The sequence below is a fragment of the Arachis hypogaea genome, chromosome 10, assembly GCF_003086295.3.
Source record: "Arachis hypogaea cultivar Tifrunner chromosome 10, arahy.Tifrunner.gnm2.J5K5, whole genome shotgun sequence".
Lineage (NCBI taxonomy): Eukaryota > Viridiplantae > Streptophyta > Magnoliopsida > Fabales > Fabaceae > Arachis > Arachis hypogaea.
In genome coordinates, this window is record NC_092045.1 from 75210149 (window position 1) to 75222356 (window position 12208).

Sequence of the window (12208 nt, forward strand, 5' to 3'; positions counted from 1 at the left end):
GGATTCTGACCTCCCTGCACTCGAAGTGGATTTTCTGGAGCTACAGAAGCCCAACTGGCGCGCTCTCAACGGCGTTGGAAAGTAGACATCCTGGGCTTTCCAGCAATATATGATAGTCCATACTTTGCCCAAGCTTTGATGGCCCAAACCGGCGTTCAAAGTCACCTCAAGAAATCCCAGCGTTAAACGCTGGAACTGGCACCCAAATGGGAGTTAAACGCCCAAACTGGCACTAAAGCTGGTGTTTAACTCCAAGAAGAGTCTCTGCACGAAATTTGCTTCATTGCTCAGCCCAAGCACACACCAAGTGGGCCCGGAAAAGGATTTTTATGTCATTTACTCATTTCTGTACACCTTAGGCTACTAGTTCTTATAAGTAGGACCTTTTACTATTGTATAGAGGACTTTGGTAGCTATCTTTATTTTTATGCTATCTTAGATCATTGGGAGGCTGGCCATTCGGCCATGCCTAGACCTTATGCTTATGTATTTTCAACGGTGGAGCTTCTACACACCATAGATTAAGGTGTGGAGCTCTGCTGTACCTCGAGTATTAATGCAATTACTATTGTTCTTCCATTCAATTCCGCTTGTTCTTGTTCCAAGATATCACTTGTTCTTCAACTTGATGAAGGTGATGATTGACGCCCATCACCATTCTCACTCATGAACAAAGTGACTGACAACCACTCTTGTTCTACAAGCATTTGAGGCTTGGTGAATATCTCTTGGATTCCTGATTGCACGATGCATGGTTGATCGCCTGACAACCGAGTGCTCGCCTGACAAACGAGCCAACCATTCCGTGAGATCAGAGTCTTCGTGGTATAGGCAGGACCTGATGGCGGCATTCAAGAGAATCCGGAAGGTCTAAACCTTGTCTGTGGTATTCTGAGTAGGATTCAATGATTGAATGACTGTGACATGCTTCAAACCTGTAACCTACTGGGCGTTAGTGACAGACGCAAAAGAGTGATTCTATTCCGGTAGGGGAGGGAACCAAACCGGTGATTAGCCGCACTGTGACAGAGTGCATGAGCATTAGTTTTCACTGCGAGGATGGGAGGTAGCTGCTGACAACAGTGAAACCCTACACGAGCTTGCCATGGAAAGGAGTAAGAAGAATTGGATGAAGACTGTAGGAAAGCAGAGAGACGGAAGGGAAGGCATCTTCATGCGCTTATCTGAAGTTCCTACCAATGAATTACATAAGTATCACTATCTTTATCTTTTATGTTATTTTCGTTCATCACCATATACATTTGAGTTTGCCTGACTAAGATTTACAAGATGACCATAGCTTGCTTCAATACTAACAATCTCCGTGGGATCGACCCTTACTCGCGTAAGGTTTATTACTTGGACGACCCAGTGCACTTGCTGGTTAGTTGTGCGAAGTTGTGTAATGCCATGGTATTGAGCTACCAAGTTTTTGGGGTTCATGACCGGGGATTATGAGAGTTGTGAAAAAGTATTGTTCACAATTTCGCGCACCAAGTTTTTGGCGCCGTTGCCGGGGATTGTTCAGTTTGGACAACTGACGGTTCATCTTGTTGCTTAGATTAGGTATTTTTTTTCTTTTTTTCAGAGTTCTTAAGAATGAATTCTAGTGTTTCAAGGTGATGTTCTTATCATCACCAAAGCTGATTGATCTTCATCAATTTAGCTCTTGAATGCAATGTCCTGCTGAAGCTTGGCCGGCCATGTCTAATTTCTTTAGACTAAAGCTTTAGACTAACATTGCATGATTCCTGGAATTCTCATTAAGAATTTTGATACCTTTATTTTCTTTTTCTACATAATTTTCGAAAAATCCAAAAAAATTATAAAATCATAAAATCCAAAAATATTTCTTTTTGAGTCTAGAGTCTCATCTTAAGTTTAGTGTCAATTGCATGTTTCTGTTCTTATTGCATTCATGCATGTGTCCTCATTGATCTTCAAGTTGTTCTTGATGATTTCCTTGTTTTGATCTTTGAATTCTATTGACTTGAGTGTTGCATTCTCATTTTGTTAGTGTCAGTAGTATACAAACTGCTAAGTTTGGTGTCTTGCATGCATTGTCATTTGATTCTTGTTGCATTTTGGTTTGTCCTTATTATTAAAAATCTAAAAATATTTTTAATTTGTGTCTTTTCAAGTCAATAATACAGAGAATTGAAGATTCAGAACATACAGCAGAGGAATTGCACAGAAAAAGCTGGGCGTTCAAAACGCCCAGTGAAGAAGGACAGACTGGCGTTTAAACGCCAGCCAGGGTACCTGGTTGGGCGTTTAACGCCCAAAAGGGTAGCATTTTGGGCGTTAAACGCCAGAATGGATACCATTCTGGGCGTTTAACGCCAGGATGGCTAAAGGGGGAAGATTTTGTTTTCAAATCAATTTTTTTCTAAGTTTTCAAAATTTCTTCCAAATCAAATCTTTTTCAAATCAATTTTTCAATCAAATCTTTTTCAAAATTAACTTCTTTCCTTTTTCAAAGAAACTTACTATCAATTAATGATTTGATTCAACATTTCAAGTATGTTGCCTTTTCTGTTGAGAAAGGTTTAATGTTTGAATCATATCTTTTCTTGTTAAGTCAAGTTTTTAATTTTCAAATCAAATCTTTTTAAAATGTTTTTCAAATCATATCTTCTCAATCACATCTTTTTAAAACCAATCATATCTTCTTAACCACATCTTTTTCAAAATAGTTTTCAATCAAATGTTTCTGATTTCTAATTTCAAAATCTTTTTCAAAAATCATTTGATTTCTTTTCCCTTTTCATTTTCGAAAATTAAGTAATGTTTTTCAAAAATATTTTTTTAAAATTTTCCACTTAATTTTCGAAAATGACTTCCCTCCTTCTCACATCCTTCTATTTATGGACTAACACTATCCCTTAATGCAAAATTCGAACTCCATCTCCTTTGTTAAGTTCGAATTTTCCACTTCTGTCTTCTATTCTTCTTTTCCTCTGACACCTAAAGGAATCTCTATACTGTGACATAGAGGATTCCACATTTTCTTGTTTCCTTCTCTTTCTTATGAGCAGGAGCAAAGACAAAGGCATTCTTGTTGAGGCTGATCCTGAACCTGAAAGGACCTTGAAGAGAAAGCTAAGAGAAGCCAAAGCACAACTCTCTTTAGAGCACCTGGACGAACTCTTCAAGGAAGAAGAACAAATGGCAGCCGAAAACAACAACAATGTCAACAATGCAAGGAAGGTGCTGGGTGACTTTACTGCACCTACTCCTGACTTCTATGGGAGAAGCATCTCTATCCCTGCCATTGGAGCAAACAACTTTGAGCTTAAGCCTCAATTAGTTTCTCTAATGCAACAGAATTGCAAGTTCCATGGACTTCCACTGGAAGATCCTCATCAGTTTTTAGCTGAGTTCTTGCAAATCTGTGACACAGTCAAGACTAATGGGGTTGACCCTGAGGTCTACAGACTGATGCTATTCCCTTTTGCTGTAAGAGACAGAGCTAGAACATGGTTGGACTCTCAACCTAAAGAAAGCCTGGACTCTTGGGAAAAGCTAGTCAATGCCTTCTTGGCAAAGTTCTTTCCACCTCAAAAATTGAGTAAGCTTAGAGTGGAAGTCCAAACCTTCAGACAGAAGGAAGGAGAATCCCTCTATGAAGCTTGGGAAAGATACAAACAATTGATCAGAAAGTGTCCCACTGATATGCTTTCTGAATGGAGCATCATAGGTATTTTCTATGATGGTCTCTCTGAACTGTCCAAGATGTCCTTGGATAGCTCTTCTGGAGGATCTCTTCATATGAAGAAGACGCCTACAGAGGCTCAAGAGCTAATTGAAATGGTTGCAAATAACCAATTCATGTACACTTCTGAAAGGAATCCTGTGAACAATGGGACTAGTCAGAAGAAAGGAGTTCTTGAGATTGATGCTCTGAATTCCATTTTGGCTCAGAACAAGATATTGACTCAACAAGTCAATTTAATTTCTCAAAGTCTGTCTGGAATGCAAAATGCACCAAGCAGTACTAAGGATGCTTCATCTGAGGAAGAAGCTTATGATCCTGAGAACCCTTCAATGGAAGAGGTGAATTACCTAGGAGAACCCTATGGAAACACCTATAATTCTTCATGGAGAAATCACCCAAATCTCTCATGGAAGAATCAAGAGAGACCTCAACAAGGTTTCAACAATAATGGTGGAAGAAACAGGTTTAGCAATGGCAAGCCTTTTCCATCATCTTCTCAGCAACAGACAGAGAACTCTAAGCAGAACCCCTCTGACTTAGCAACCATGGTCTCTGATCTAATTAAAACCACTCAAAGTTTCATGAATGAAACAAGGTCCTCCATTAGAAATTTGGAGGCACAAGTGGGACAGCTGAGTAAGAAAATCACTGAACTCCCTCCAAGTACTCTCCCAAGCAATACAGAAGAAAATCCAAAAGGAGAGTGCAAAGCCCTAAACATGGCCGAATTTGGAGAGGAAGGAGAGCAAGTGAACGCCACTGAGGAAGACCTCAATGGGCGTGCACTGAACTCCAATGGGTTCCCTAATGAGGAACCATGGGAATCTGAGGCTCAAAATGAGACCATAGAGATTCCATTGGACTTACTTCTGCCTTTCATGAGCTCTGATGAGTATTCTTCCTCTGAAGAGGATGAGTATGTCTCTGAAGAGCAAGTTGCTAAATACCTTGGAGCAATCATGAAGCTAAATGACAAGTTATTTGGAAATGAGACTTGGGAGGATGAACCCCCTTTGCTCACCAAAGAACTGGATACCTTGTCTAGGCAGCAATTGCCTCAAAAGAGGCAGGACCCTGGGAAGTTTTCTATACCTTGTACCATAGGCACCATGACCTTCAAGAAGGCCTTGTGTGACTTAGGATCAAGCGTAAACCTCATGCCCCTCTCTGTAATGGAGAAATTAGGGATCTATGAGGTACAAGCTGCAAAAATCTCACTAGAGATGGCAGACAACTCAAGAAAACAAGCTTATGGACTTGTAGAGGATGTTTTGGTGAAGATTGAAGACCATTACATCCCTACTGATTTCATAGTCCTAGAGACTGGGAAATGCATGGATGAATCCATCATCCTTGGCAGACCCTTCCTAGCCACAGCAAAGGCTGTGATTGATGTTGATAGAGGAGAGTTGATCATTCAAGTGAATGAAGAATCCTTGGTGTTTAAGGCCCAAGGATATCCCTCTGTCATCATGGAGAGGAAGCATGAAGGGCTTCTCTCAAAACAGAGCCAAACAGAGCCCCCACAACCAAACTCTAAGTTTGGTGTTGGGAGGCCACAACCAAACTCTAAGTTTGGTGTTGAACCCCCACATTCAAACTCTAAGTTTGGTGTTGGGAGGTTCCAACACGGTTCTGAGCATTTCTGAGGCTCCATGAGAGTCCTCTGTCAAGCTAATGACAATAAAGAAGCGCTTGTTGGGAGGCAACCCAATGTTTTATAATTAATTATTTTCTTTTGTTATTTTATCTTTTTTGTAGGTTGATGATCATAAGAAGTCACAAAAACAATGAAAAAAGCAAAAACAAAATGAAAAACAGGAAGAAAAACAACACACCCTGGAGGAAGATGCTGCTGGCGTTTAAACGCCAGTCAGCCTAGCAGTTGGGCGTTTAACGCCCAGTCTGGCACCATTCTGGGCGTTTAACGCCAGAAAGGGGCACCAGACTGGCGTTAAACGCCAGTAAAGGGCAAGAACCTGGCGTTAAACGCCAGGAATGGGCACCAGCCCGGCGTTTAACGCCAGAAATGGCTCAAAACGTGGATTTTGATGCCATTTGGTGCAAGGATGCCTTTTCCTTGACACCACAGGATCTGTGGACCCCACAGGACCCTACCATCACTCTCTATCTTCTTCCCCCATTCACCAATCACCTCAACACCTCTTCCCCAAAAACCCCTCACCTATCAAATCCCATCTTTCTCTTCACCACTCACATCCATCCTTCATAAACCCCCACCAACCTCACCCTTCAAATTCAAACCACTTTCCCTCCCAAACCCACCCATCATGGCCGAACCCTTTACCCCCTCTCTCCTATATATACCCTTCTTCAACCCTTCATTTTCACACAACCTAAACACCACTTCTCCCCCTCTTTGGCCGAACACACCACCATCTCCCTCTTCCTCATTTCTTCTTCTTCTACTCTCTTCTTTCTTCTTTTGCTCGAGGACGAGCAAACATTTTAAGTTTGGTGTGGTAAAAGCGTTGCTTTTTCGTTTTTCCATAACCATTATGGCATCCAAGGCCGGAGAAACCTCTAGAAAGAGGAAAGGGAAGGCAAAGGCTTCCACCTCCGAGTCATGGGAGATGGATAGATTCCTCTCAAAGGTGCATCAAGTCCACTTCTATGAAGTTGTGGCCTTGAAGAAGGTGATCCCCGAGGTCCCTTTTTCACTCAAAAAGGGTGAATATCCGGAAATCCGACATGAGATCCGAAGAAGAGGTTGGGAAGTTCTTACCAACCCCATTCAACAAGTCGGAATCTTGATGGTTCAAGAGTTCTATGCCAATGCATGGATCACCAAGAACCATGACCAAAGTGTGAACCCGAATCCAAAGAATTATCTTACTATGGTTCGGGGGAAATACTTGGATTTTAGTCCGGAGAGTGTGAGGGTGGCGTTCAACTTGCCTATGATGCAAGGAGATGAGCATCCTTACACTAGAAGGGTCAACTTTGATCAAAGGTTGGACCAAGTCCTCACAGTTATATGTGAAGAGGGTGCACAATGGAAGCAAGATTCAAGAGGAAAGCCGGTCCAATTGAGAAGGCATGACCTCAAGCCCGTGGCTAGAGGGTGGTTAGAGTTCATACAATGCTCAATCATCCCCACTAGCAACCGGTCCGAAGTTACCATAGACCGGGCCATCATGATCCATAGCATCATGATTGGAGAAGAAATAGAAGTTCATGAGGTTATAGCCCAAGAACTCTATAAAGTGGCGGACAAGACCTCCACCTTGGCAAGGTTAGCCTTTCCTCATCTCATTTGTCACCTCTGTTATTCAGTTGGAGTTGACATAAAGGGAGACATCCCCATTGATGAGGACAAGCCCATCACCAAGAAAAGGATGGAGTACACAAGAGATCCCACTCATCATGAAATCCCTGAAATTCCTCAAAGGATGAATTTTCCTCCACAAAACTATTGGGAGCAACTACACACCTCCCTAGGAGAGTTGAGTTCCAACATGGGACAACTAAGGGTGGAGCATCAAGAACACTCCATCATCCTTCATGAGATTAGAGAAGATCAAAGAATCATGAGGGAGGAGCAAAAAAGACAAGGAAGAGACATTGAGGAGCTCAAGCACTCCATAGGATCTTCAAGAGCAAGAAAGAGCCGCCATCACTAAGGTGGACCCGTTCTTTGATTTCCTTGTTATTTGTTCTTCTGTTTTTCGAAAATTTATGCTTATGTTTATCCATGTTTGTGTCTTGTGATCATTAGTGTCTTAGTGTCTATGCCTTAAAGTTATGAATGTCCTATGAATCCATCACCTTTCTTGAATAAAAATGTGTTTAATTGAAAAAGAAAAAGAAGTGCATGAATTTTGAATTTTATAATAGTTTAATTATTTTGATGTGGTGGTAATATTTTTGTTCTCTGAATGTATGCTTAAACAGTGCATATGTATCTTGAATTTGTGGTTCATGAATGTTGGCTCTTGAAAGAATGATGAAAAAAAGAGACATGTTACTGAGGATCTGAAAAATCATTAAGAATGATTCTTGAAGCAAGAAAAAGCTATTCAAAAAAAAATCGAAAAAAAAAAGAAAAAGAAGAAGAAAAACGAAAAAAATAGAGAATAAAGAGTTGTGATCCAAGGCAAATAAGAGTGTTCTTAAGAACCCTGGACACCTCTAATTGGGGACTTTAGCAAAGCTGAGTCACAATCTGAAAAGGTTCACCCAATTATGTGTCTGTGGCATGTATGTATCCGGTGGTAATACTGGAAGACAGAGTGCTTTGGGCCACAGCCAAGACTCAATAAATAGCTATGTTCAAGAATCATCATACTTCACTAAGAGAATCATTAGCACTATCTGGACTCTGAGTTCCTAAAGAAGCCAATCATTCTGAATTTCAAAGGATAGAGTTAGATGCCAAAACTATTCAGAAGCAAAAGGTAAAAGCCCCGCTCATCTAATTAATACTGATCTTCATAGATGTTTTTGGAATTCATTGCATATTCTCTTCTTTTTATCTTATTTGATTTTCAGTTGCTTGGGGACAAGCAACAATTTAATTTTGGTGTTGTGATGAGCGGATAATTTGTATACTTTTTGGCATTGTTTTTAGTATGTTTTTGGTATGATATAGTTAGTTTTTAGTATATTTTTATTAGTTTTTAGTTAAAATTCACTTTTCTGGACTTTACTATGAGTTTGTGTGTTTTTCTGTGATTTCAGGTATTTTCTGGCTGAAATTGAGGGACCTGAGCAAAAATCTGATTCAGAGACTGAAAAGGACTGCAGATGCTGTTGGATTCTGACCTCCCTGCACTCGAAGTGGATTTTCTGGAGCTACAGAAGCCCAACTGGCGCGCTCTCAACGGCGTTGGAAAGTAGACATCCTGGGCTTTCCAGCAATATATGATAGTCCATACTTTGCCCAAGATTTGATGGCCCAAACTGGCGTTCAAAGTCACCTCAAGAAATCCCAGCGTTAAACGCTGGAACTGGCACCCAAATGGGAGTTAAACGCCCAAACTGGCACTAAAGCTGGCGTTTAACTCCAACAAGAGTCTCTGCACGAAATTTGCTTCATTGCTCAGCCCAAGCACACACCAAGTGGGCCCGGAAAAGGATTTTTATGTCATTTACTCATTTCTGTACACCTTAGGCTACTAGTTCTTATAAGTAGGACCTTTTACTATTGTATAGAGGACTTTGGTAGCTATCTTCATTTTTATGCTATCTTAGATCATTGGGAGGCTGGCCATTCGGCCATGCCTAGACCTTATGCTTATGTATTTTCAACGGTGGAGCTTCTACACACCATAGATTAAGGTGTGGAGCTCTGCTGTACCTCGAGTATTAATGCAATTACTATTGTTCTTCCATTCAATTCCGCTTGTTCTTGTTCCAAGATATCACTTGTTCTTCAACTTGATGAAGGTGATGATTGACGCCCATCACCATTCTCACTCATGAACAAAGTGACTGACAACCACTCTTGTTCTACAAGCATTTGAGGCTTGGTGAATATCTCTTGGATTCCTGATTGCACGATGCATGGTTGATCGCCTGACAACCGAGTGCTCGCCTGACAAACGAGCCAACCATTCCGTGAGATCAGAGTCTTCGTGGTATAGGCAGGACCTGATGGCGGCATTCAAGAGAATCCGGAAGGTCTAAACCTTGTCTGTGGTATTCTGAGTAGGATTCAATGATTGAATGACTGTGACATGCTTCAAACCTGTAACCTACTGGGCGTTAGTGACAGACGCAAAAGAGTGATTCTATTCCGGTAGGGGAGGGAACCAAACCGGTGATTAGCCGCACTGTGACAGAGTGCATGAGCATTAGTTTTCACTGCGAGGATGGGAGGTAGCTGCTGACAACAGTGAAACCCTACACGAGCTTGCCATGGAAAGGAGTAAGAAGAATTGGATGAAGACTGTAGGAAAGCAGAGAGACGGAAGGGAAGGCATCTTCATGCGCTTATCTGAAGTTCCTACCAATGAATTACATAAGTATCACTATCTTTATCTTTTATGTTATTTTCGTTCATCACCATATACATTTGAGTTTGCCTGACTAAGATTTACAAGATGACCATAGCTTGCTTCAATACTAACAATCTCCGTGGGATCGACCCTTACTCGCGTAAGGTTTATTACTTGGACGACCCAGTGCACTTGCTGGTTAGTTGTGCGAAGTTGTGTAATGCCATGGTATTGAGCTACCAAGTTTTTGGGGTTCATGACCGGGGATTATGAGAGTTGTGAAAAAGTATTGTTCACAATTTCGCGCACCAGAACCTCCCAACACCAAACTTAGAGTTTGAATGTGGGGGTTCAACACCAAACTTAGAGTTTGGCTGTGGCCTCCCAACACCAAACTTAGAGTTTGACTGTGGGGGCTCTGTTTGGCTCTGTTTGGAGAGAAGCTCTTCATGCTTCCTCTCCATGATGACAGAGGGATATCCTTGGGCTTTAAACACCAAGGATTCTTCATTCACTTGAATGATCAACTCTCCTCTATCAACATCAATCACAGCCTTTGCTGTGGCTAGGAAGGGTCTGCCAAGGATGATGGATTCATCCATGCACTTCCCAGTCTCTAGGACTATGAAATCAGTAGGGATGTAATGGTCTTCAACTTTAACTAGAACATCCTCTACAAGTCCATAGGCTTGTTTTCTTGAGTTGTCTGCCATCTCTAGTGAGATTTTTGTAGCTTGCACCTCAAAGATCCCTAATTTCTCCATTACAGAGAGGGGCATGAGGTTTACACTTGACCCTAAGTCACACAAGGCCTTCTTGAAGGTCATGGTGCCTATGATACAAGGTATAGAAAACTTCCCAGGATCCTGCCTCTTTTGAGGCAGTTTCTGCCTAGACAAGTCACCCAGTTCTTTGGTGAGCAAAGGGGGTTCATCCTCCCAAGTCTCATTTCCAAATAACTTGTCATTTAACTTCATGATTGCCCCAAGGTATTTAGCAACTTGCTCTTCAGTGACATACTCATCCTCTTCAGAGGAAGAATACTCATCAGAGCTCATGAATGGCAGAAGTAAGTCCAATGGAATCTCCATGGTCTCAGTTTGAGCCTCAGATTCTCATGTTTCCTCATTGGGAAACTCATTGGAGGTCAGTGGACGTCCAGTGAGGCCTTCCTCAGTGGCGTTCACTGCCTCTTCTTCCTCCCAGAATTCGGCCATGTTGATGGCTTTGCACTCTCCTTTTGGATTTTCTTCAGTATTGCTTGGGAGAGTGCTTGGAGGGAGTTCAGTAATTTTCTTGCTCAGCTGACCCACTTGTCCTTCCAAATTCCTAATGGAGGATCTGGTTTCAGTCATGAAACTTTGTGTGGTTTTGATTGGATCAGAGACCATTGTTGCTAAGTCAGAGGTATTCTGCTTAGAGCTCTCTGTCTGTTGCTGAGAAGATGATGGAAAAGGCTTGCTATTGCTAAACCTGTTTCTTCCACCATTATTGTTATTGAAACCTTGTTGAGGTCTCTGTTGATCCTTCCATGAAAGATTTGGATGATTCCTCCATGAAGGATTGTAGGTGTTTCCATAGGGTTCTCCCATGTAATTCACCTCTTCCATTGAAGGGTTCTCAGGATCATAAGCTTCTTCCTCAGATGAAACTTCCTTAGTACTGCTTGGTGCATTTTGCATTCCAGACAGACTTTGAGAAATCATATTGACTTGTTGGGTCAATATTTTATTCTGAGCCAATATGGCATTCAGAGTGTCAATCTCAAGAACTCCTTTCTTCTGACTAGTCCCATTGTTCACAGGATTTCTTTCAGAAGTGTACATGAATTGGTTATTTGCAACCATTTCAATCAGTTCCTGAGCTTCAGTAGGCGTCTTCTTCAGATGAAGAGAGCCTCTAGAAGAGCTATCCAAAGACATCTTGGATAGTTCAGAGAGACCATCATAGAAAATACCTATGATGCTCCATTCAGAAAGCATATCAGAAGGACATTTTCTGATTAATTGTTTGTATCTTTCCCAAGCTTCATAGAGGGATTCTCCTTCCTTCTGTCTGAAGGTTTGGACTTCCACTCTAAGCTTACTCAATTTTTGAGGTGGAAAGAACTTTGCCAAGAAGGCATTGACTAGCTTTTCCCAAGAGTCCAGGCTTTCTTTAGGTTGGGAATCCAACCATGTTCTAGCTCTGTCTCTTACAGCAAAAGGGAATAGCATCAGTCTGTAGACCTCAGGGTCAACCCCATTAGTCTTGACTGTGTCACAGATTTGCAAGAACTCAGCTAAAAACTGATGAGGATCTTCCAGTGGAAGTCCATGGAACTTGCAATTCTGTTGCATTAGAGAAACTAATTGAGGCTTAAGCTCAAAGTTGTTTGCTCCAATGGCAGGGATAGAGATGCTTCTCCCATAGAAGTCGGGAGTAGGTGCAGTAAAGTCACCCAGCACCTTCCTTGCATTGTTGGCATTGTTGTTGTTTTTGGCTGCCATTTGTTCTTCTTCCTTGAAGAATTCGGTCAGGTGCTCTAAAG

At 41.6% G+C, this 12208-nt stretch overlaps 2 non-coding genes across 2 annotated transcripts; one reads left to right on the forward strand and one right to left on the reverse strand.

Moving 5' to 3' along the window:
- Positions 1-3573: 3573 nt before the first annotated feature.
- On the reverse strand, positions 3574-3681 carry LOC112719001 (small nucleolar RNA R71). The gene has a single exon (XR_003161326.1). It is a non-coding gene; the product is annotated as a small nucleolar RNA R71 (small nucleolar RNA).
- Positions 3682-11654: 7973 nt separating this feature from the next.
- LOC112718971 (small nucleolar RNA R71) lies at positions 11655-11762 on the forward strand. Its single transcript, XR_003161297.1, has one exon. It is a non-coding gene; the product is annotated as a small nucleolar RNA R71 (small nucleolar RNA).
- The last annotated feature ends 446 nt before the right edge of the window (positions 11763-12208 follow it).